This window comes from Equus caballus, chromosome 2 (genome assembly GCF_041296265.1).
Source record: "Equus caballus isolate H_3958 breed thoroughbred chromosome 2, TB-T2T, whole genome shotgun sequence".
NCBI classification, from domain to species: Eukaryota; Metazoa; Chordata; class Mammalia; order Perissodactyla; family Equidae; genus Equus; species Equus caballus.
In genome coordinates, this window is record NC_091685.1 from 16,987,766 (window position 1) to 17,014,441 (window position 26,676).

A 26,676-nucleotide genomic window follows, 5' to 3' on the forward strand; every position below is an offset into this window, starting at 1 on the left:
CCAATTACCTTCTCCTCTGTAGCTCCCCTAGCTCCATTCAATAAATCTTTAGCAATTGATTGAACAGAATTGGATTGTCATTCAACACTCGTAATTGATGATTACCAAAGGCTGGGCCGATACTAAGAGTTCAGACTAAGAGAGGAATAAGACTAGAAAAGGGCATGAAAAATCAAAAGCACATGGGCTTTGGCCAAAAGTCCGATTCGAACTCAGACTCAGTTACTTACTAGTTGCATGAACTTGAGGGAGTTATTTAACTCCCCTGACCTCTGTTTCCTCAGCTAAACAGGGGATAACAATACCTCCTCCATGAGCATTGCTGTGCGGATTACATGAGAAGATCTATGTGCCTGGTACATTGCAGATGATCAACAAACGTTAGTGCCATGCCCCTGACCCATTCCTAGAAAATGCGTCACTAGTCACTAGTCACGCTGACAACACTTATCACACACTATCAAGAATGCTGGAAGAGATACAACATGCTGGGAGGGCAAGAATACGCCATAGAATGGAGGGACCATCAAACAGAAGAGGAGGAAGGGAAAGGCTTCAAACACAGTGAACAGGAGTTGGCCAGGAGGACACTGCCATCAGAGGGAAGGGCACGTACAAAAGCAGGGCCATCCTAGCGCCTGGTCTTCATTTTTGTTGGCATCTAGGCCCTCGAGTTAACATAGAGATAAAACAATCTCTTCCTTCTGTGACAGATGACTGACGTTTTTCTTTCTTTGCCATCCTGGAGAAAGTGCCTTCTCTCTCAACCAGAAATCTGAAACCATCCAATTTACAGCTAAGGTAATGCTGAGAATTGAAATGTGCTGAATTCCAAAGTTCTGACTCTAAGAAGAATGTCAAATGAGCCTCATTCCCAGGGCGTGTGACACACTTTTGAATATATTTTATGGAGTTTGACGCCGTTAAATTGAGACATAGGTTATAACCTGAGTGATGTAGTTACTGTGGGAACCCTTGGAATCTCCTAACATTTTTACATCCATAATTTCATGATCTTCATAACTTAGACTCCCAGAATCCTAGAATGTTAGTTATAGAAGACCCCTCAGAAGTTCAACCTCCACATCTTCCTGACAGAGAAATGGAGGCCAACATATGGGGATTGAGCTGCCTAAGACCATACAGCAAAATCCTTAATTTCTGCCGCTGGAACATAGGCCTCTAAGCTTCAAGTCCACTGCCCTTTATCCTGTACTGCAGTTACTACTCCTGAAGGACTGTTACAAGTTTAGGGTGGGTCTTTTCAAATTGTACACTTCAGTAACATATGTTCATTGTGAAAAAGATTCATGTCCTTTGGGTCTAATTGACTGCCTTTAACCAGGTCAATACTAAAAGGTTTTTATCAAACCTCAGGTTCTTGGCCATTTTCCTTAGGACTTAGCCCTTAGAACTTAGGAGATAGAGTCATAGAATCTTAAAGTAGAAAAGGACTTTAGCGGTTTATCTGGTTCAGCTCCCCTTAGACCAAAGAAATGGCCTTCTTGAATGTATCCAGTGATATATTCATTTCTCCAAAGGGAATTTATCCCATTGTTTGGCCATGACTCCAAGTTTCATTAAGCAGAACTCTCTTTCCCTGTCTACTCTGTCCATTAAGATAAAAGGAAGGAAGGAAAAAGGTATCATTTGGGTATCAGGCATATGGGAGGGGCTTGGATATACTACTTCATTTGATCCTGAAAACATCCCTCTAAACTAGATGTGATCAACCGGATATAAGACTGAAAAAGAAATTCAGAGAGTTTAAAAAGTGTGCCCGAGTTCATCCACAATGAGTGGAAGATTCAAGCCCGCATGTACTCTTCGGAATGCCGAGATGCCCATCGCTCTTGCCTTCTGTCTCTCTTCCGTAAAGCCCTTTCAGCCAGCCACACCAGAGCTTTCCTTTTAAAATAAAAATCCCCTGCTTAAATGCCATTGATGGCTCTTCAATATCCACTCGAGGTAAATAGTCCAAACTCTTTAGCTTAATATCCAAGGCTCTTGACAATCTGGCTCCAAGTGGACGTCGCTGGTTCACTTCCCTCTACCCTCCCAGCGCATCCTGCATTTCCCATGAGGATGCCTTTCTGTCTCTGCACATGCTGTACTCGCTACCTGCGTGCCCTTCCCCTCTTTCTCTGCCTAAGGACATCCTAGTTTTCCTTTAAGGTCCACTCAAATGTCCCCTCCTAGGTGAAGCCTTGACCAGTGTCTCTGCACATTAATTCTTCTCTGCTTTCTCCCAGCACACTGTACACACCTCTGTAACAGCCTCTTCTGCATTGTCATGGTCCTTTGTAGTCTAAGATCCTCAAGGACAGGGATGGTATTTTACTTTTGTTTGCATTCCCAATTCCTGGCACATAATAGGTGATCCATAAATATTTATGGAATAGAACTGAGGCTTAATCCTTTTCCAGATGTTAGTCCTTCAATTACTTGAATAAACCTCTAAGGCTTTGCCCTATGCCATCCTCTTCCTAGTTATTTCTTCTCGCACCTAAAGAGTCCCAGCTCCTTCAGCTGTTTCCTGTAAAGTCTAATTTCCAGATTCTTATCATCTTGGTCATTTGCTTCCGGGTGATAATTTATCAACATGCCTCTTTTAAAATGTGATGCCTAGGACAAAATTTAATGCCCAGATGAAGTCTGGCTTCAGCGGAACAAAGAGGATGACACCTTCTGATTCAGACGTAACACTTCTTTAACCATTACTATGTACCAGGAACCTCTGCCTATCTTATTTTCCTTCACTCTTGCAATAATCTGGTAAGGTAAGTGTTATTTCTCCCATCTTATAGATGATGATACTAGCCATCTGGTAAGGCATTTTGAGAGTAAGTTAACAATGTCACAAGCCCAGAGCACAAAGTGAGCTTGTGGACAACTGATACCTTTAGATCATTTTTAAATCAACTGCTGTCAAGTTTTTGGGTGTTTTTCCAGCTACCAGCTAGTGACAGGCTTAAGGGCAACTGAGGACAAAAAGAATCAGTGCCTTTAGAAGGGTGTGGAACCAAAGCACAGAGAAAAGCCAGGTTGAATTAACGACCAACTTCCTAACAATAACAGCCTTTATCTAGGAGCTCAGACGGAGCCTGGAATCTCTCAGCCACATAGCTTCCTGGAACTATTTTTATTAGGTATTTTACAAGAGGAACAAGAGCAGAAGGATCTTAGATAAACAATGGGGTTTGAGGCTCAGCACTCCTCTGCAAAGCCCTCACACCATCCAAGTCTGAGCAGCCAGTCCAGCCGGAGCCCTGTGAGTTACAGAGTAGACGATACAGAGGCTGCCTCTCTGGTCTGTGGCCTGGGCCTGAGAGGGCTCCACGGGGCATGTTCATTCCATAAATATCTCCTGAGCCCTCTGTGTCCCAGGTATGGTGTGAGGTGCTGGGCGTGTAATAAAGAACGAACGTAGGGACAGTTCCAACCTTCTGGAGCTTGTCATCAGGTGGAAGACAGGCACAGAAGCAAATGATATGCACACGACCTAGCAAGGGCAATGATGAAAGAACGTGCCCAGGCTGCTAGGAGAGCAGGAGGAGGGGCATTTAACCCATCCTGGGGTGAGGATGGAAGACAAGGGATCAGCAGAGGCTTCCTGGGGAGGGTAATCTTAATTGATGAGTAGGAGTTAACCTGGTGAATGTGGGAGGAAGAGACAGAAAAACAGAAGTTCCAAGTATGAGCAGAGCCTCAAATGCAAGAAACAACATAAAGTTCCCACAAAGTATGGGAAGAATTATAAGCAGTTTGGTGTTTAATTAAAGTTCAAGAGGCTAGGGAGGCAGAATGAATTGTTAAATGCCCTTTGTGTATTAGGCACTGTGATGAAACCTTCACATACATTATTTCAGATCATTAACTCACTGAGTGACCTTGAGCAAGTTACTATACCTCTCTGGACCTCACTAGTAAATGAGGATTACGTGAATTCCAAGGTCCTGTCTAATCTTAGCCTCTGGCATAACCGGGTGGAAAAGCATTCTGATCTATGGTCTGTCTACCATGTTTACACAAATGCTAGTCAGGCTGATGGAGCCTCATAGCCCTGCCTCCCCTGTAGGGAGCGTATTCAAGAGGAAGTGAATTCTATCAGACTTTAAAACATTTAATGTTTTCAAACATATAATGTTTGCAGGATTCAGAAAAGATACAGATTAAAATATCTGTCTGGCAGGGTGGGCTGTGATAAACGTCATTGGAAAGGGTCAGAAGGTGAGCAGTGGGGAGCTCAGAGTCAGGAGAGATCACAGTCGGCTTGGAGGGTTGGAGCAAGGCTGCTTGGAAGAGATGGCATTTGTGATGGGCCACAGAATGCACAGAATGTCAAGGAAGAGGCTGAGCAGACATTCCAGGCAAAGGAAACAGCAAGAGCGTGACAAAGCCAACCAAAAACTGTACTCCTGCTCCCCCGTCTGCTCCCTCCACCCCTCCACCCCTACGCATCCTCTGCTCACCCTACCCTATCCACTTTCAGGATTCCTAGCTGACAGTTGAGACTCTCCATAGCTAAGCTTCATTCTCTGTGTCCAGCTTACTGACTCATGTCTCCCCTGTGTGGACCCTCTGCTCCAGCCATACAGAATGACTTGCCGTTTCCTAAATGGGCCCCTTAGTTTTCTGTCCTTATCTTATTGTATCTTCTCCATACAATGCCCCATTCCCCTAATACTCCCTCCTCCACCTCCAACTTTCCCTATTCACCATTCATGGTCCCCCTAAAATATCATCTTTTCTGTGAAACCCCTCCTGAATCTCTTTCAAACACCACCACGTTTTGATTGCATTTCCCTCACGGCACTTAAAACTTCCTGCCTTGTATTAGAAAACTGTGCACTCCTTGAAGGGGAAGTGCTATGCCATTTTGGTATCTCTCTCGAGGGTCTTACACAGGGAGCACTCAATAACTGGCCTGAGGCAAGTAATCACATAGGTTGTGAGCAAAGTGGTCAGAGGGAGAGTCTAAATGAATCTGCCCTTGGCCATTATTTAAGGCGAACGGCGCCGTCCTGTCATCCTTTGGTTATCCAGCATCATCCCCCCAAACTCTGACACGTGTTTTGGGGGTGCTGAGCAGTGGTACTGAGCACACGTCCAGCTCCAGCAGTGGGCTCTGTTATCCCATCCTTCTCATTGTTTCTAGGAGGTTCAAGCTTCCTGGTGAATCAGATCATAAAATTTCTAACCATTCTTCTGATCCCAAACTTAGTATGCAGATGAAATCTGTTCAAACTGCCTGTTTAATGATTTTAGGCAGCCTTGAAGCAGAAAAGGAGTCACAAAAGACCAACAAGCAGAAGAAGATGTGGAAGGAAAAACACCCAAATCAAGAAGGAGGCTAAGAGCCCATGTGTGTTTCAGCGCCCCCCCCCCCACCTCCCCCGCTTTCTTTATGCACCAGAAGTCATTTTTCCATTTCCTTCACCAACTCTCCCTTGGGCTCACTGTCCACTCACCAACATGGTAAAAGTGAAACACCGTTCCCTTGGTTGTCAGTCCTGGAATAATCACTCCTTCTTGCTGTCCCTTATGAAGGGCTCTGCCACGTTTATTCCTTAATGTGATATATAAAACAGCAGACCTGGGGCTTGTTCCCATCCTTTCTTTAAAAAAAAAAAATTACATCCTGACTGATTTGCCTGTTTCTTTCCCTCTCCAATGCTTCCGTACTTCTTGGCTTCCTCCTTCCCGTGACCCGCTCCTAGGGTCTGGTCATCGCCCAAAGCCACTCTCCATCTGCCTCTTGGTTTTTAATCCCCTTTCATGTCCTTTTTAAAAATCCAAACATAAAACAATGAATAGAATCTATGATGTGCTGTGCCCTGGGACACTAAGTGGACTAAACATGAAGTACTACCCTCAAGGAAACTACAGTCCAACTTAAGGTGCTCCATAGTCACACATTTCCTACCTAGATATTTACCAAGTGACAGCACAGAGGAGGGAGCAATTAATTCTTCTTGAGAAATGTCAGAGAAATTTTGAGCTGGATCTAAAAAAGAAGCAGGGATCCAAAAGACAGTATGTATACTTTTTATCTTTTCAGCAAGTATGTAGGAATATCTCCTTCGTAGGAAGCCTTGTCTGAGACATTGGAGCTAAGGTGTGAACAGGTTTCCTGATCGCAAGAAGCTTTCAGCCCAGGAAAGTTCAAAAATGTCCCCTAAAAACGGCAATACAATGCCTATCGTGCCATGGAGAGAGTGACAGAACAAACTGCCAGGGGAGTTCGCAGAGAAATGTTTAAGAGAACATTTCTCGCTGGGTGTAGTAGGCAGAATTCTAAGACGGCCCCCGAGATTCCTGGCCATTGTCGTACCTGTCCTGCATAACCCCTGGGCCAGTGAATATAATGAATTTTAATGCTATGATTAGGTTATGTTATATGGCACAGTTGCCCTTAAGAAGGGAGATTATCTGGGTAGACTTGACCTGATTACAAGTCTTTTAAAAACTGAGCGTTTTCTCTAACTGGTTGAAGAAGGAGAAATCAGGGAGATTCACAGAGTAAGCGGGATTTGATGTGAAAGACGTTCTTTGTCAATGTGGCAGAGGAAGCCACGTGACACATATCTGAGAGTGGTCCCCAACTGACAGCTAGCAAGACAATGGGGAATCTCAGTCCTACAACCACAAAGAAACGAATTCTGCCAAAAAGCTGAAAGATGTTGGAACACACCTTTCCAGATAAGAAGGCAGCTGGCCAACAGTGATTTCACCTATAGGATGCCCTTAGTGGAGAACCCAGCCACACCGTGCCAGGCTTCTGACCTAGAGAACTGTGAGTTAATCAATGTTGTTTCAGACTGCTAAATTTGTGGTAATTTGTTATGAAGCAATAAGCACTTGCAACACTGTCCTCTCATTAGCTGTTTACACATTAGTTACCCCATCTTTGGGTTCCATGGATTCGGACTGTATCTAATTATCCTTCTAACCTTAGGACTATTCATCAGACAGGTACTCCCTAAAATTCCATGGAGTGAATGTTTAAATGAGACCCAGGGAAGTAGGCAATCTGCACCTGGATACACTCTGCCCATTCCCTCCTCCCAAAGATGTGGAGACTGATCCTGAGACTAGTGCCCAGACCAAAGGAGGAGGCTCCCTTCAGTCCAGCGCTCCAAGGCCTATTCTAGAAACACAGCAGTAAACCAGCCCCAGGGGCCCCAGCGGCTGCCCCAGTCTTGTGGGGATAGGTCCTTCCCCCAAACTTGGCTTCGGCGCATTTCCTTTCCAGGAGCATCGTTCACAGGGGCATCATTAACAAGGAATCTCTGTGTGACCGGAGAGTTGCCATGTTCTAAATGATACCCACGCCCACTCCACAGCCCTCTCAACAGGGGTCTCAGGATTTACGTTTCACCACAACACCTTAGCTATACCTGAACACCAAATACGTCTTCGACCAGCCAAAAGGGAAGTAAAAAAGTTCTTGAACCTCATTCATTCATTTCCTATGAAACATTTTACTATGTTGTTGTTTTTACTATGAAACAAAAAGGAGCAACACAGTGAACACTTGTGTACCCTCTACATTCTTTACAAATAGTTAAAATGTGCTGTGTACTCCCCCCTGATGGCATTCCCACCCCTAACCCCCTAGAGATGACCACTCCCCTGACTCTGATGTTTATTGTTTCCATGAATGTCTTCTTACTTTTACTATGTGTGTGTGTCCCTAAACAAAATTGGTATTGTTTTGCTTATTTTTAAACTTTATATAGGTGGCATCATAGTGCTTATCCTTTTTTGTCCAACGTTATTTCTAAGGTATTTTCATGTTGTTACATTTAGCTCTCTATCAGGGGTTGGCACATTTTTCTGTAAATGGCCAGAGAGTAAATATCGTAGGCTTTGCAGGTCATAAGGTCCATTGTAGCATTAGAGCTGTCATAGAAAGCCCAGCTGGGTTCCAATAAACCTACATTTTCATACAAGTTACATGTGTCATGAAATTTTATTCTTCTTTTGATTTTTTCAACCATTTACAATTTTTACATTTACAAATGTAAAAACCATTCTTAGCTACTGCGCCATACACAGTGAGGCCAGATTTGGCCCAAAGGTTTGTCAATCCTGCTCTAGATCATTCATTTTTATGGCTATAGAGTGTTCGATTGTATATTCATTCATTTAAAAAATATTTACTAAATATCTACCAGGTTCAAGAAATTCAGTAGATACTGTTGCAGATCAGACATTGATCCTGTTCTTAAGAAATTTACTGTGTAAGTGGGCAAGATAGGGCACGTTAACCAATAAGGAGGTAGAAAGTGACAAAGGTCCTGAGAGAGGTCTGTCTGGCCTGCCATGAGAGCTAACAGGAGTGGGGGGGGAGAGCTCAGTCCACACTGGAACGGTGGTTGAGAAAGTGGGCTGTGGAGCAGGCTGTCTAGGTTCCTCTTCTGGCTCCACCATTCACTAGCTCTGTGATCTTGGAGAAGCTACTTTCCCTCCCAGAGCCTCAGCTTTCTCATCTGTAAAATACAGATCATCATCATCCTTACTGTACAGGTTTGTTGTGAAAATTAAACTGTCACAAGAATTTAATAAGACAGTACATATACAAGCCTAAAAGAGTGCCTGGTTCATAGTAAGTGTTATTTAAACGTTGGTTCTTATTATTCAAGCTGGCGGATCGTGGAAGGCTTTGTGAAGACTATTAAATCACAGTGTTAGAAGATGGGTAGGATTTGGACAGACAGAAATGGAGAGGAAGGCATTCTAGAAGACAGACCAGTATATGGAAAAACCCAGAGTAACAAAGGACATATGTAGAAAACTATAAGTGAATCAAAGGGTAAGTAAAGGAGAATAGAGAGAAATAAATTAGAAAGGAAGCTTGTGGCCGGATCACGGAGAGCCTTGAGTGTAAACCTACGGAGTTGGGACTTTGTCCTGTAGGTACTGAGGACTTACTAGGTTTTATAAACTGGGGAGTGGCATGATGCTTTCAGGATCTGCAGCTGTGGGAGGCAAGTTTGAGAGAACAGAGTCACAGCCAGGTTACAACTCCAATAGTCCAGGGACTGGGGCCTTGACTTGGGAAAAGGCAGTGTGCTTCAGAAATTGACTGGATATGGACAACAGGGAAGCAGTTAAAAAAAAATGCTACCATGGTTTTAAGACTGAATGACTGAGAGTATGGTGGTGCCATTGCCTGAAATGGGGAGCACAAGATAGAAAGAGAAGGTGTAGGATGGAGAGTCATGATTTTGGTTTGGTTTTTGTTTCTGCTTTTTCTCCCCAAGTCCCCCCAGTACATAGTTGTATATTTTTAGTTGTTGGTCCTTCTAGTTGTGGCATGTGGGATGCTGCCTCAGTGTGGCCTGACGAGTGGTGCCATGTCCTCGCCCAGGATCTGAACCAGCGAAACCCTGGGCCGCCAAAGGGGAGCATGCAAACTTAACCACTCGGCCACAGGGCCAGCCCCGATGATTTTGGTTTTTAACTCATGGAGTTTGCAGACTCCATATGGAGTTGCCTGATGGAACTGGAGCCAAGAACAAAAAGGTCTGGGGAAAGGGTTGAGGATATAGATTAACTGCTGGGAGTTAATCCTTCCAACAACTCATATATGATTATCCCTATTTTAAAGGGGAGGAAACTGAAACCAGAGAAGTTAAGGTGAACTCCACAGCTTATGACCAACCACCCCACTCTGCTGCCACTGCAGCTGGCCTTCTCAGTGCTTTGTCCAGGACAGTTCCTCAGACCCTTGCTTAAAGAATGACTATTTGATGGATTCTGGGAAGCATGGATAGTTTACCTTCTCAGCTTTAGCAAACAAGAAGCTAGCATAAAGGGAACAGGAATAATGATGGCAAGACAAGCGGCAGCTGACAACCAGAAACTTTAAGAAACTGTCATGAGATTCCCAAAGGCATAGCATTCTGGGGCTGTTTGTTAAGGTGGAATATAGTCCTTCACTCCTCAATAAGCCAAGACGATTTCTTAATAATAAAGCCTGGGATTGCTACCGATTCAGGTTTATAATGAATCAAGAAAATACTAAATTTATTTCTGTATACTTAAATAAGAATGGCTAGGAAGTTTATAATAAACTTTTAAAAGATTTTCATCTGATATGGATACTTTTTTTTTTCTTTTTTTAATGATAAAGGAACAGACTCAGGACTCTGGGAGAACTCCTGAAAAGCAGCTTTCCAGACAGCAGAGGTTTTGGGGCCAGCCCGCTGGCTCAGAGGTTAAGTGGGCACATTCCACTTTGGCGGCCTGGGGTTCGCCAGTTTGAGTCCTGGGTGCAGACATGGCATCGCTTGTCAAGCCATGCTGTGGTAGGTGTCCCACATATAAAATAGAAGAAGATGGGCACAGATGTTAGCTCAGGGCCAGTCTTCCTCAGCAAAAAAAAAAAAAAAAAAAAAGAGGAGGATTGGCATATGTTAGCTCAGGGCTAGTCTTCCTAAAAACAAACAAACAAAAAAACAGACAGCAGAGTTTTTGATGTAATTGTTTCCCCTCTCACTGCCTAAAGAGCCCTAGAAACATGTGAAGGATACGCTGGGCTGTGTAGCTTTGGAGGACCCTGTGCCGGGGTTCCCATGCCCGGTTAGGCTATCATCGATAACCTCTTCCCTTCCTCTCATCTGCCTCCCTGACTTGACTGCGTCTCTGAAAATGGGCAATGAGAGGTAACAGTGTGCTGGGGTCAGACAGGGAGGCGGCAAACTCCTCACGACACAGGGCGGAGTGGAAATAAAGGAATAAAACACTCGCTCTGGTGCTTACTTGTCAGGTGGTGAGGCGATACCAAATTAGGAATAAAAAAACCAGAGTCATCTGGGTCCCAGCTCTGTTGCTCACCAGCCCTGCACTTTCCCGTTTCTATCCGCCCGGAATGCCTGTGCCCTGTGAACTCATCCCTCAAGGCCTGGCTTGGGTCTTGAAAGCTCTTTCTGAAATGCAAATCTGATTGAGTCACTTCCCCACTTAAAACGTGAATAGCTTCTCATTGCAGAGAGCAGGCATTCTGGTCTCAGGACCCCCTCCTCCACCCTTAAAAATTATTGAGGACCTCAAAGAGCTTTTTTTATGTGCAGTTTGTTACTTCTATCAATATTTACCATATTTGAAATTAAAACTGAGAAATGTCTAAATTTTATTAATTCACTTAAAAATTACAATAATAAATCCAATACATGTTAACATAAACACATTTTTAATGAAAAAACCACTACATTTTCTAAGACAAAATGTTAATGAGAAGAGTGGTGTCAAATTTGTGCAAATCTCTTTAACACCTGGATCCTAAAATCTGTTTCTGCATTTAATCTGTTGCAATATCCATATGTGCTATATCTACGGGAAACTTCACTGCGCACTCGTGAGAGAAGGTGATCGAAAAAAGCAAATCACATTTAGCATTATTATGAAAATAAGTTTGAGTTCACTGACCCCTGAAAGGATCTCAGGGACACCCAGGGGTCCCAAGATCACACTATAAAAACCATTGGCCTACAAAATAAATTCTAAGCTAGACATACAAGGACACTCAACGTCATTCTAGACAGACAAGGACGTCCTTCCATGTTCTGGCTGCCTTTCCCTGTCTAACTTCAGCAGCAGCGTCACCATATCCATATGGCTCCCATACTCCCGCCACACCAGTCACGCCAGTCAGCCATACGGTATCGCGTCTTTATGCCTTTGCGTACACCGTTTCCTCTGCCTGAAATTAGCTTCCCCCTTGCAGACTCTTTCAAGAGTCAACTTGAATGTGTTTGACTCTGGGGCGCCTCCTTTGACGCCCACCCCCGACCCCTGCCGCCACACACACACGACGGAGCTGACCGCTCCCTGCAGGCAGAGCACAGGCTTTGAAGTCAGACAGGCTGGAGATGAATCTCCACTCATTTCCTGGCTGGGCGACCTTGAACAAATACCTTCACCTCCCTGAGCTTCAGATTCCTCACTGCTAAAACAGGGCTAATCCTGGGTGGATGCGGCGGTTAACCAGGGGAGCGTAGGAGAGAGCGCTCATGGGCACTCAAAGATGACCCCGTGTTCTGTGCCGGGCACACAGCGGGCTCCGTGCGTACTTGTTGAGTGGATGAAACAATGAAGGGACCGAGGAAACTTACACTTACTGAGCACTTACGAGGTCCCCACATTGTTCCGTGGGCTTTACAAGCATCAGTTTATTTTATCCCCACACCAACCCTCACACCTATCCAAACCCTCTGGATTAAGTGCTATCCCCTTAGAGATGAGGCCCCTGGGGTAGGGATGCGAGAGAACCCGGTCAAGGTCATCCATGCCCCAGCGCCTGTACAGGTCATTACTAAGGCAGGGATTCCGGCCCCGGGGACGCCCGCTCTCTGCCCACGGTGGCGCCCCGAGTCCGACGGCCCGCGGGGCCGAGAGCTGACCGCTCCTGGGTCTGCCATCGCCCCAACGGGCAGACGCGCGGCCTCGGGGCGGACGACCGCAGCGGCGGGATTCGAACCCGATTCCCCTAGCCTTCTCGCGGCCTCAGTTTACCCTCTGTAAGACGCGGCGTGGAGAGCCGGCCCGGGCGCGGATGGGGGCCCCCGGCGGAAGGCTCGCGGGCGCCCGCCCCTCGCCGCCCCGCCCCCCGCGGCCGAGGCGCGCGCCACCTCGCGGCGGGAGGCGTGGGGGCGGGGCCCGCGACCCCGCCCCGCCCCCCGCCCCTCGCCCCCCACCGCCGCCGCCGCTGCCGCCGCCGCCGCCCGGGTCGAGCCCCCCGCCGCCCGCGCGCCCGCCGCTCGCGGAGCCGCCCCCGCCCGCCCCTGCGCGCGTCCTCCCTCGCTCCCTGCGCAGCGGAAACATGGCGGCGGGAAGGGAGTGAGCCGCCCCGCGTCGCCGCTGCGCCCGCAGGTAAGCGCCCGGGCGGCCGCCTCCGCTCTCCCGGCGAGCGCGCGCCCGGAGGGGCCTGGGCCGCCAGGGGCCGCCTCGGGCGGGAGGGCGGCGGCGGACCGGCCCGGCCGCTGCCCCCGCCCCTCGGGGCCCGGCTGTCTGTCCGTCTGTCGGGGCCGGTCGGCCTGTCTGTGGTCCGAGCGCGGCCGCAGCCCTTGCCCGCCGGGTCGGCCCGGCCCGGAGTCCCGGCGGCCCGTTCTGCCTTCGCGGCCGCGCCGGCGGGGCCCAGGGTCCGGCCGGCGGGCCTGACGCGGTGCGGGCGCCCCGGGGCCCCGGCGCGGGAAACCCAAGGACAGGGGGACATTCGGAGGTGCGGCCTCGCGGGCGGTCGGGGCGGGGGTCGCTCTGTCCGGGCCGGCGGGGCTGGGGTCGGCCGGGTAGGGTGGGCTGGGGGCCGAGGGCCGGGGGTCGGGGTAGCTGTCAGTCTCCTCGGAGGCGAGAGCCGAGAGATGTCTGTGGTCCTCGCCGGCCGGCTGGGCATGGCCCGCCCGAGGGGCGGGGGCGGGGGGCCCGGAGCTGTCCGCAGCGGTCCTCGGGCTGGCTCCGGCGAGAGGGCTGCGCCGGGACAACTCACGTGTGCCGCCGGAAACGGGCGGGCAGAGCAGGTTTCAAACCTCAGACGGGGGCGGGAGGCGCTGGGCACCGAGGTGAGCCGGCGGCCGGGAGGGCTGGACACGTGGGCACAGCTGCGGGCCAGCTCCGAGAGGAGTGCCGAGGGCTTTCCAGGAGATGGGTGAACCCCAGAACATCTGCAGCCTGGAAGGGAATTTGAAAGTCCTCTAGGGTCCCTTTCTCCCATCCCCTACCAAAGTAGCTTTGAAAATCCCAAATTTTACCCTAATACTTTGACCAACCTGTTTGCACACCTCTTCCAGGGTTGGGAAACTAATCTCTTCACAAGGAAACCTATTCTGTTCCTGAACAGGTTTGGTTTTTACAAATACTTTTTTGGTTGAAAGAAACAGCTGCCTCCAATTTTTCCTCGCTCTTTTCCCTTATGGACATCCGTTAAGATATCTGAAGATAGTAATCATGTCCCTGGAGTCTTGTCTTCGCCTCACTAATTCCAGTTCCTTCAGTTGGTTCTATACGCTGTGGTTCTCTGATCCCCTCTCTGAATGGGCTGGAGTTTGCCTATATCCCCTTTAAAGAGAGCTGCTTAATGTGAGTGAGAAGACAAAAACTATTAAGTTTCTCCAAGAAGCTCCTTGGCCCCAAGGATTGACCTGCTTAGATAAGAAATACTCTATTTCCTTCCTCATTTCTGTGCTGTGTTTTGAACTTTTCAAAAAAAGGACATCTAGCACTGTTTGTTCAGACGAACTAAAAGAGATCCTATTTTGTGGAAATTTTTGAGTTTTCCCTTATTTTTTAAATGTCTATAAACACTTTATCAAATAAGCTAATGTATATCAGAGTGTTGCAATGCACCGTGCAAATAGAAGAGCTTTTTCGTTTTACTCTGAAAAAGGATTGAGACCTAGTTTGGTGCCAAACTGCAATTCAATATTTAGTTGGAGAGGGAAATGCTTTATTACACTGAATTCTGTGCTCTATTTCTAACTGCCAACAGAAGGCCCAAAATTACTATGAAAAATAATATTTTTTGTTGCTCATTTACCAGCATTATTTTTTATTTGCTTTTCTGTCACTTAGCCTTGGTATCTGGGGTTAAGTTTTTAAAAAGCGTCTTTTACCAACATCTTAAACCCCTGCGGAAGCAACCTTGCAGGTTAGCAATTTTTTAAGCCCAGCCGAGATGTGATGGCCTTGTAGATAAAATGCCAAGCTCTTGTATCTGGGACTCTGTTCAAGTTCTGAGCAAAGGTTCGCTGTTTTTATAACATAGACAAGCACATACCAGCAGTCAGAATTGGTGCTTTATCTTTGTTCGTATGTCTTCATGTTTTAAGTTGGTCAGTGGTTTTCAAGTTTGTGGTACGTGTGTCAAGTTTTGATTTCTGGTATGTTTGTGCAAATGCCGTTTCCCTTTTATGTAAGTTGGGTAAAAATTTGCATAGTACTACTATTCTGTACAGAACTGTATAGACCCAGGAAAGGCTCTAGTTCCTTCTCTTCAAAGGACTTGAATTTAATGGTAGGAAATAGTAAGACTGTGAGAAAGAGCTGGTGTGAATATCCCACTGAAAACTTAAACTCAGCACGTTCTAACCTTTACACTTATGTACTATGTGTACTATGTGCTAGGCAATATGCTATTTACCATGTTTAGCTGGGTATCCAAAGATGAATAAGATATGTTTCCTATTCTTGTGGCGCTGGTAAATTAGATGCTAAAATAGGTCATCTCAGAATGAAAGGTAAGAGCCATGCGTATGATGCTGCGGTTGCTCCAAGGTGAGGGTGCTTAGGCTAGCCCAGGACTTGAGGGAGGGCTTTGGGAAGAGATGACACCTGACCCAAATCTAAAATGGTAAGTAAGAGTAGGTCAGGCAAAGATGAGTAAAAACTGTGCTTCAAACAGAGAAAACAGCTTGAGGAAAGGAATCAATGTGAGAAAAGGAATGGCTTGCACGGAGAACCACAAGCGGTTTGGGAGTGCTAAGACTGTAACGATGAAGACCTAAGTGGTAAGTTGGGAGGCTGGGAAATCCAGGCAGGGGCCATATTGTGGTAGCCCTGGTATACATAAGTATCTTGAAATTAATTCAGTGGGTGTTTTTTTTTAATCACTAAAAGGTTTTTAACAGACAGGATTGAATAACATTTTTAAAATGTGGTTGTTGGGATAAGGAGGAAGGGATGAAGTAGGGAGAATCTGTGAGGCTCTTTGAGTGATTGGATATGCAGAAGAGAGGGTGAGGAGTCCAGCGTAATGCTCAGGTTTTTGGTTTGCTTGACTAAGGGGATGGTGGTGACATTAACTGAGATGGGAAACACTGGACGATGGGTTTGGTTTCCGACTTGAAGATTTTGCGATTTCTTGAGTTAGGTCAGTGAGTAAATGTGGTGGAAGTAAGAAAAAAAGGTGTGGTCAGAAAGTGGAATGTTGGAGTTAAATTGTCTGGTGTGAAGCCGTTCTAGATGGCAGCCAGGTCTCTGTGTGTGGGGTAGCTTAAGTGCAGCAGGGGTGAAAGTGAGTGAAGCTGAGTATGACAAGCAGCTGTGAGGCTCTTGTATTGGACGAGTCTTCTTTGTGGATAGTGAAGTGATTTAGGGTGCTAGGATGTGGGAAGAGAGGAAATTGTGACCCAGGTGCAGTGAATATAGGGGATTAATCGGGAGAGCGGTAGATGACAGACGAGGAGGAGGGGTAGAGAGCGATATAGCCAGATGGTGTAAACCTCAAAGGAGGAAAGAGTTTTTAAACACAAGAGTGGAAAAGTAATGGGTTTTGAATTTTCCTTCCTGGAAGCAGGATTCTGATCTCTTCATCTTTATTCAGAACTCATATTAATCATTCTATTTGCTCTGAAGAGTCTGTTCTTAGTTTTGGAAAGTAGGAGGGCAGATCCTTTCTGCTAATACTTAATGACAAAGGCACTGGAGCTTCCCCCCCTGCTGATTAGTGGGTGGATAGGAAACAATCAGATAAAGCAATGAGGATATACCCATGGTTTCTGGGAAGAGTATAGCAGGAACAGCCTTGGTTTGGGGCTAGAAAGACCAAGATTCACATCTAGGCTCTGTCACTTACTAGCCTTAGGACTGTAAGCAAATTGTTTAACCTTGTGACTTTCAGTGTCCTTATCTGTAAAAGATAAATTGCTACTTCATAGAGTGTAACCAAGGTTACATGACATAATGTATATATGTAAAACCACGAGAAAAGCAATTGACACTTCACAGATACATACATGCAAAGTAAATGTTAGTTCTCTTACAGCTATCTTTAAAGGACTTAAGCTCTGCTAGCAGAAGTGAAATTTTTTCATGCTTACCTAAGTTATAAGACAATAAGTACTCTAAGGGAGGTAAAAGCAAAGTGATGTAGGAGTTCAGAGGAGGGAATGATGGCTCATTTCTCAACATTTGGAAACAAGGTTAGGCTTCACACTCAAGATGAATTTCATCTGGGCCTTGGAGAACAAATTTCAATAGATTAAATAATTTAGGTGGAGATACAAAGTGAGGAAAGTGTAGGATAGGTTTGTTAAAAATTGATAGTTACCATAGGTTTGAGTATTGTATTTGTGTAAGTCAGTAGTGAGAGATGTGGCTAGAGAGGTGGACTAGGGCCATAGTATTAAAATCCTGAAACTGGGGACTCTAGATTTACTTGGGAGCCATAGATTGTACATCCTCTCTCCCTACTTAGTTTCCTATCTCTAAAACTCACAGGCATTAATTCAGAAACTTTGGATTTGTGCTTGAAGTAAACCAAGTAAGAAATTCCACATTTGAAAATAAGTTCCTATGTAGGCCAATTTTAGGTTAAAAAATTAATTGCTAAGATTTGTTTTGTAGTTGTAGTTTAATCCTTGCAATAACTTTGTTTGGTAGATAGGCTTAGGGGAGTTAAGAAACATACTACATCTCACTGGGAGAAAGTGACTTAAACCTGCTCTGATTTCCGATTCTGTCTTTTTTATACTACTGTACTGATTTAGATTTGAAAAGAAGCCTGGATTCCTCAGTGTCACTAAATACCAACTGTACAACCCAGGGCTGGTCACTTTGCCTCTCTCATCCTCAGTTCCCTCATTTATAAAGAGAGGGAAGGTATAGGAGTGAGGTTTAACCAAGATGGTAGCATGTGTAAAGCACTTTACATACTGTCAGTTACATACTGGATGCTCCAACGTTGCCCCCCTCAAATCTGTAAATGGGAGGATTTAACCAAACTATTGCCAGGGCCGCAGTGCTAACTCCCTAGCCACCAGGGAACTGCTAGAACTAATTCTTGTGATAACCTTGTGACCATAGAAACCCAGCAAGTCTTATGATTTTTTATCGTTGTCTCAGCCCCGCTAATCACCAGTCTTCTGTGCTTCTATTCCTGTGCTGACTTGGCTTCCTCTTCCTTGTAAATAAATTCTGAAGCCCATGTTCTCCCCAGGCACCGCCTGGTCTCCTCCTGCCCTTTACTCACACTTCTCGAGTCACATACATTCAATGTATAAACTTTCTCCTTCTCACTTCATTGCATTCTGGTTTTAGTCTCCATCACTTAATAAAGTAAGTTTCAGTTTCCTCATCTGAAGATGGGGATGATAATAGTACCTGTTAGGTACTATAGTAACTTAAGATTTTTGTGAGTTTTTTAAAGTGAGGGAATCTATATGAAAGAGCTCTGCACAGTGCCCAGCACAATCCAGGAATGATATATATATATATTACATTCTTATATATTACTTTTATTATTATTGCCATTTATTTAATCCTCAAAACACTCATGAGGAGATACTAGTCTCCTTGTTTTACAAATAAAGGAAACTGAGGGGCAGGCCCCATGGCCAAGTGGTTAAGTTCTCGTGCTCTGCTTCAGCACCCCAGGGTTTTGCCAGTTCGGATCCTGGGCATGGACCTAGCACCACTCGTCAGGCCATGCTGAGCCAGCGTCCCACTTAGCGCAGCCAGAGGCACTCACAGCTACGATGTACAGCTATGTACTGGGGGGCTTTGGGGAGAAGAAGAAGAAGAACAAAAAGAAGATGATTGGCAACAGATGTTAGCTCAGGGGCCAAGCTTAAAAAAAAGAAAAAAAGGAAACTGAGATTTAAAGTTGCCCAAATTGCACAGTATATAATTGCTCTGATCAGGGTCACCAGTCTTCTCCTTGCTGCTGACATCAGGAGAGGCCGGCAGTTTTCAGACCTTACCAACACATTCATGATCGTTCCCTCTTCCTCAAAACGTTTTTTCCTTCGGCTTTGGTGCCTTCACTGTGTTGGTTCCTCCCTAGCCACTTCATCTCACGTGGTCTTGGGATGACAGCTTCCCTTCTCTTGCCTCTCTCTAGTCCTATGCCTTCTTCTCTACCTTCCCTTAGCAATCTCATCCTCTCCCTTGGCTTCTGGTAACATCTGTATACTCATAACTCAAATTTCGGTCTATAGCCAGGACATCTCCTCTGAGTATTAGACCTGTATATTTAGCTACTTACAGTCAACCACACTAACAGGTCTGTATCATATCTACTTCCAAGTCACTATGTCCCCAACTTTTCCTGTCCCTCCTCCTTTAAGAAGAGAGCTTCCTGAAGAATGCTCTGGTTTGGAAAAATTTATGCTTATTTAATAAATAATTATTGTTGATCACTCAAATAGATGACTGAGGCATAGTCCTTTCTCTCAGGGAGCTCACTGTTTAAGAGGGGGAAGATAGGGTGCATACTGAAGTAACTCTTAGCCAGCAATATAAAGTCAAATGCTACATAACTGTAGAAACTCTCTAGAGATTCAGAGCTGGAGGGAGACGTCACTGACTTCTAGAGTGGTCGTATAAGGTCTCCAAGTTGTTTGCTTAAAGAAAGCTCAACATATATAATTCAGGAATAGAGGCTGAGGTGGGAAGGATGAGAATTTGGGAACAGAGTTGCTTTTGGAAAGATGAGAGTGAAAATCTGTCCTTTCTCTTAAATCTTTGGAATGTAACAAACTTATTAAAACAGAAGTTTTCATAGAACAGATCAATTCTAATTGTTGGCAGAAAATAATTCATTGGTATCATCAATTCAGTTATCAGCAGTTTATTGGAGCATTCTGTTGAGCATATACTCTGCTTCAGACACTTGGAAGATAGAGATGAATAGGAAATATTTGGTGTTGTGCAGGCATTCATAGCCTACCAGGGAGACAGAAATGATGATTATACGACAATGTAGTAAGTGCTGTGGTAGTGGGAGGTGTGGCGTGGTAGGGTATCTGTATCTCTGCTGTGGGCTGAATTGTGTGTGTGACGCCACACCCCCCAACCTTCATGTGTTGAAGTCCTAACTCCCAGTACTTCAGAATGTGACTACATTTGGAGATAGGGCCTTTACAGAGGTAATTAAGGTAAAATGAGGTCACGCAGATGGGCCCTAATCCAATATGAATGGTGTCATATTGTAAGAAGAAGAGATTAGGACACAAGTACACAGAGAGGAAAGACGATGTGAAAACAGAGGGAGAAGACGGCCGTCTATGTCAGCCAAGGAGAGAGGCCTCAGAAGGAATCAACCCTGCTGACACTTTGATCTTGGACTTCCACCCTCTAGAACTGTGTGGAAATACATTTCTGTTGTTTAAGCCAACCCGTCTGTGTCTTCGTTACGACAGCTAAGCAGACAAATACAATATCCATCCCAGAGTTTGTGTGCCGTTCTGCCTAGGGATTTCAGGGATGCTGTAAGTGGCCTTGGGAAGATGGAAAGGTGAGAAACGATAGATAATTACAGTGGCATATTATTGAAGGATGTCTTACACATTTTCTTATTTAATTTGAAACATACAACCCTAAGTAGCATGCAAAATCATTATAAACTCTGTTTACTGGTGAGGAATTGAGGTGCAGATGGATTAAGTGATGTGCCCAAGTCAAACAGCTAGTAAATGTCAGAACAACAGCTCAAAACCAAGTCTTCTTAATAGAGATTTTTTGCTTTGTCCAGAATGACTCATTGCCTCATGTGACCTCTTTTTTTGAGACCCTGTGCTGTCTGAACCTCCCGCTGGTTCTGCTGCAAGTCATCATGTATTAATTTTCTTAAATTTTGAAGCATATAAAGGCTGCTGGATTATTTTCCCCTCTGTATTCACCATAAATATTACAGTTGTTAGCTTTTAAAATTAAAGCATGTACATATTGCATATTCATTTTAATTGCTATGTCTATTGCTCATTGGCATTTTGTAGGCACATTTCCGAGTGTTTCCTTATTTATTATAATTGCTTTACACTCCTGCTTATGTAGACTTTCCTCTGGAGCATTCAAACATGGTGGAAATAAATGCTATTTTAGTCATTGTGTCCTGTAAAGTATAATAGAAAGCATGAGAGCCAGCATACTTGTTTTTGGAGATATTTAATAAGAGAGCAGACAACCATTTTCTTAGATGATTTGGAATTTTAGATTTGCAACCTTGATTTTTTGGTCCTCTGTCTTATCTCCACTTACCTCAAGGGACTGCCAGAAGGTCTCCAAACCAGATTAAACTTATTTCTTTAAAAAGAAATAAAATTTTTAAATGAATTTGGGAGTATAAAAGTTTATAAACCTAATAGCCATAGAGGGTCACAATTCCAAATTAAGGGAATATAGGAGCTTAAAAACATCTAATTCCTTTATGTATTTTTGTTCAGTTTTTCATTCATTCACTCAACAAATATTTATTAATGTTTCCGAACTGCCAGATGCTGTGCTATGTACAGTGACAAAGATGAATGCCATCATTTTAAAAATGCAAAGACAAGGGGCCGGCCCCATGGTCGAGTGGTTAAAGTTTCATGCAGTCCGCTTCAGGGGCCCATGGTTCGCGGGTACGGATCCTGGGTGCGGACTTGCTCCACTCATTAGCCATGCTGTGGAGGCGTCCCACATACAAAGTAGAGGAAGACTGGCACAGATGTTAGCTCAGGGCTCATCTTCCTCAAGCAAAAAAAAAAAAGCAAAACAAAAGAGGAAGATTGGAAATGGATGTTAGCTCAGGGTGAATCTTCCTCACAGGAAAAACAAACAAACAAACAAAAAACAAAGGCAAGCCATAGAGTTAAAGAATGTATTTGTGGTACATATAACAGCCAAATATTACTGTCTGTAATAATAAAGGATTCCTACAAATAGATTAGAAAAAGACAATTCAATAGAAAAATGACAAGGCATAAAAGAGGCAACCTAAATGTTTATTAGGCATTCACAGTAATTAGGTAAAGACAAATTAAAGCTCTAATCAGATGTCATTTCCCACCTGTTAGATTGGCAACAATTAATAAGTCTAATAATACCAAATATTGGTTCGGATGTGAAGTTAAGGGAACTCTTGGACACTGTTGATGGGAAGAGAAATTGCACATTCATAGTGAAGAACAAGTTGGCAATATCTATTAAAATTAAATGCACACAACCTGCACTCCAGCAATTCCGCTCCTAGGTAAAAACCTTCTAGAAACTCTCCAATGTATACATAAAAAGACATGCGAAAATATTCATGAAACATTATTATAGCAAAAAAGTCAAAGTAGTCCAAATGTCTATCGATAAAAGAATGAATATACTGTAGTATATTTGCCTAATAGAATTCCATACAGTAATGGAAATGAATGAATTAGATCTGTATAGTAACTTGAGTGAATCTCACAAATAAAATGTTGAGTGAATAACACAAATGGCAGAACACGTTTATGTAAGGTTTAATATGCATGTATTATTTAGGGAAGCATACTTATGTAATAAATATTTTTTAAATGTATGGTAATGACAAATATCAAAACAAGAATAGTGGATATCACTGGAGGGTAGGGTGGGGAGAAAAGGCTGAAATAATGCTGTGATGAGCACACAGGGGGCTGAAATTGCATTGGGAGATATTTTTGAACTGGGTTGTGGATATATGGGAGTCCATTTGTTATTCTTTGGACCTTTTTATATGTCTGAAATATTGATTATATATGTATTTTTAAAGTAATGGCGTAAAGTCCTTGTTATGAGTGTAATACAGGGAGGGAGGTGGTAGCAGAAATATAGAGATGTTATTAAGATGAATCATGTAAAATTGCTGTTTTTGTAGGTCTAAAATAGTGTAATATAGGCAATTTCCTATGGCTCAACCTTATTCAATCTAATGTAACAAGTGTTCTCATTGAAATATATTCAAAGCACTGTGGGAACACAAGGGCAAGAACAACTGACTGCCTAGGCAGAGGAGAGAGATGGTCTTTGGAAAGGCTCCAGAGAGAGAATGACATTTAAACTGGACCTTAAGGATTGAGAAGGAACTCGCCAGATAGAGAGTGAGAGGAAGAAAGAAGCCCTTCCAGATAGAGTACAGACACCTTTGAATGGATGGAGTCTCCCAGGTGGAGTATATGGAGGTCAAAGAAAGGCAGTAGAGGAAGAGACTAAGAAGGGAAACAACAATAACAGCAAATATCTGTATAGCATTTATTATGCATTTTTATGTATGTATAAACTCATGTAATCCTCCTACACAGGGAAACAGGCACGTAAAATTTAACTAAACTGTCCAAGGTCATAAGGCTAGCAAGTGGTGGAACCAGAATTTGAACTCTGTCAGTCTAGGTTTAGAGTCTATGCTCTTGGCCAGTAAGCTGTACTCTGAATGACTACGCTGCAGGCAGAATCAGGAGAAAGCGGTGTTTTGAATGCCAAGCAAACAAGTTTCAAAGAGAGGAATAGTCAGCAATGGGAAGGGCCCTAAGGAGATAAAGTCAGAATACTACGAAGAGACTATTGGATTAAAAAAAATCATTGTGCTCTAAGGAACAGTAAGGTACTAAGGGACCAAGATAATGAAGATATGGATATCTCAGAATAGTAGTGATTCAATGTACCAGTTCTGTGGGCCAGTGATTATAATTCCATTTAATTATGGAGAAGATGGAGTCAGGGAGACTATTCAAAATAGATCCTCTTTATATTTAAGTATTTGATATGTCAACACAATTGAAAGAATTTTAATCCTCTGCTGTCTATATCATAGTTTCTCTAAAAAGCTGCTAGGATTAATACTGACAATTTTGTTTGTTCTTCTGTATCTTCTGGTTTTAATAAAGATAGAAAGAACTTAGGCTGTTGTTGATTTAGTGGATTTTCAGAATTGGATGATATTCTAAAGATCAGTAGTTCAGTCTCCAATATTTCGTAGACAAGAAGGGGAAAGAGACCTTTTAAACAGCATGATATGTGGAAAGAGTTACGGCTTGGTGGTTAGGAGTCCTAATTCAGGTCCCTGTCTGCCACTCACTGGCTCTGTGATTTATCTCCTAGGGATGCAAAGGTGAGAATAAGACACGGTTCCTTCCCTTAGTGAGCTGACTACCCAGGCGATGGCATAAAAGGCTATTATGATTTTGCCTCCACGGTCTTCCTCCCCAAAACCTGTAACTCTAGACCAATCATGAGAAAAACATCAGACAAATCCTAGTTGAGGGATACTCTACAAAATGCCTGACCAGTATTCCTCAAAACTAGCCAAGTCATCAAACAAGGAAAGTATGAGAAACTGTTAGCCAAGAGCTTAAGGAGATACGACAGCTAAATGTCCTGTGTTATTCTGGATGGGATCCTGGAACGGGCAAAGGACATTAAGTAAAAACTAAGGAAGTCTCAGTGAAGTGTGGACTTTAGTTAATAATGTATCAATATTGGTTCATTAATTGTAACAAATGTATCATACTAACGCAAGATGTTAATAATAGGGGAAACTCTTTGCAGTGTATATGGGACCTGGGAACTATCTTTGCAGATTTTCTGTAAATCTAAAATTGTTCTAAAATAAAAGCTTATTTTTTTAAAAGTTATAGTAAAATTAAAATAACCTTATATACTATTTCTTTGGGATTTAATTAAAACACATTTCTTCATAAAATGTTCCCAGTCTGGTTGACTCATTTCATGGGACCAACAAGCTGCAGTGTTTTGATAGATTCATCAGAGTGTATGCTGGGTGGATGTCGTATGAACTTTTTCCACCTCAGTGTCTTATACATGTAGATGACAAAAATATGCCAAGTGCTAATCAACAGGAGGACTTAGACAAATGTAAAAAATTCTTACCACATAATATTGCTTGTTAATTAAAAACGCAGTGCCATTATTTGGGAGGATTGTGGTTAAATCCCCACATTGCCTTGGGAACAAAATGATTCAGTTCACATAGGAATGTTATTTTATTTTATTAGCACTTTCTAGTGTCATACAGTTCTGTGTGACACGAAAAAGTGCTAATACCGATTACCACCATGTATGAGTGAATTGGACGGTTATTTTTTCTACAAACGCTCTATAAGATTAGTATGGTTCTTGGAGTGAGATAAATTTAGAAGTCCTAGATCTAGTTTTAAGAAAAAAATTATTTTTGAGAAATAATCACAGAGTTTATAGTTCTTCTAAGTGTATCTTCATCATCAGTTATAGTTATACCCTCGTGTAAAGGAAACCGCTCATAGAAATCTATCTTCAAGGATATGTTCTGTAAATAATCATTTAATGACCCTAGATGTCCTCTCTCTATAGAAAGCTTAGAAAATATTCCTAAGCAAATATCAGTGGAGCTAGCCATTCTCTTCTTTGTTGCTCCAGACCCTACTCTCCGAACTCCTCAGCTCTTACCCCTCAGATTTCCACACGTCCAACTTAACTACTTAATGAATAAACAAGGTTTGGTTGGTTGAACTGAATTCTATTAACTGCCTTAACAATAACTAGACTTTTTTTTAATGCTGACCTTGACACTTAGGTGTCCAAGTTGTCTTCTTGAGAACTGCTAGTTGAATTTGGTAAAATGTTAAGTAATGTTTTTGTTGACTTATTTATTCTCAACACTAACAATTTTCTGATATGTTAAATCCCCTAATGATGGCATTTAAATAAACCATTAGGCTGAAAAGAGAAATGTCAATTCAGGCAATTTACTAATTTGCTTGAGTGTCTGATTATTAGTTATTAATGAAAAGGTATATTTAGATGACTAATACAGTAAATATTTATACGGTGAGTGCTCAATACATGTTAAATCCAAATTTGAATTAATGGGCTATTTTCATTATACTTGATTTTTTCTCTTTTTCTGTCTCTCTCACATGAAGAGGGAACTGTGTTTACACTGACTGTATTTTGGCAGTAGCTTTGTTGTCTGATGGGTAGGAGTTTAAATCCCATATCCTGCCCCCCGGATCTGTAAAAAGATCCTGAGATTATCCCTTTGATCAGACAGGCTCAGCAGTCCCTGAGCTGTTTGTAGGTCTTGGCTTTTCTACGAGTTAAGGAACACAAGATCCTGGAAGGCAAGGCAATATCTTAATGTTTTAGTGCCGACCATATACAATGGTGGATTCTGGTACAGTGGTGGGCTCATAGTATGTTCTAGATAAATATTGAGGGGCTGGCCTGGTGGCACAGTGGTTAAGTGTGCATGTTCCGCTTTAGTGGCCCGGGGTTCGCTGGTTCAGATCCCGGGTGTGGACATGGCACCACTTGGCAAGCCATGCTGTGGTAGGCGTCCCACATATAAAGTGGAGGAAGATGGGCATGGATGTTAGCTCAGGGCTAATCTTCCTCAATAAATAAGTAAATAAATATTGTTATAATGTCCTTCTTCTGAATTACTGGGAAATAACAACTACTCTTTCATACAGTATGGGAGGAGACAACCAGACTTTTGTTGAATGTTAACTTTCGCCTAAGCTAGTATTTCCCCAATTTGCCTGATCATCTGGAGCACTTATTAAGAAATAACGGATACCCTGACCTGGAGATTCTGTTTCAGTAGATTTGGGGTAGTACCCCTGGTGATCCTTTTGAAAAAAGCAGTGCTCCAGTTTTTAAATATTGGTAGTGTGTTAATGCTTTTTGGTTGTAAAAGGCAGAAACCCAACATAAATGGATTGTGGCCAAAAAAAAAGAGAGAAATTAATTTGAAATAGGGCCTGAGGAAGGAAGATATTAATAATTTGCTCCTTGCTTCTAGATTGGTTCCCAGCTTTGCGAGGCAAGGAATGCATAACCAAGGTGCTTGGGAGGACCCCAGGGGAATCAAGACTCTCTTAACGTCTCAGTCTTATCCACACTGTGGGTCCTGCCTTTCTGCCTTTGCTTGTACCATTTTTAGCCCTGGGTGGTTTTCCAACTCAGCAA

The 26,676-nt window shown here is 43.5% G+C and overlaps 1 protein-coding gene across 40 annotated transcripts in view; it reads left to right on the forward strand.

Annotated features, from left to right (window-relative positions):
* The first annotated feature begins 12,688 nt into the window (after window positions 1-12,688).
* SCMH1 (Scm polycomb group protein homolog 1) overlaps window positions 12,689-26,676 on the forward strand; it is a 185,828-nt gene continuing 171,840 nt past the window's right edge. For 9 of the 40 annotated variants that reach the window (XM_070260252.1, XM_070260262.1, XM_023632359.2 and 6 more), the window contains exon 1: window positions 12,706-12,879. The gene's annotated coding sequence lies outside the window, so the exon portion shown is untranslated. Of the gene's footprint in view, window positions 12,880-13,097; window positions 13,229-26,676 lie in introns of those variants that run through there. The other 31 variants (XM_070260254.1, XM_070260246.1, XM_070260273.1 and 28 more) reach the window with 16 other exon arrangements.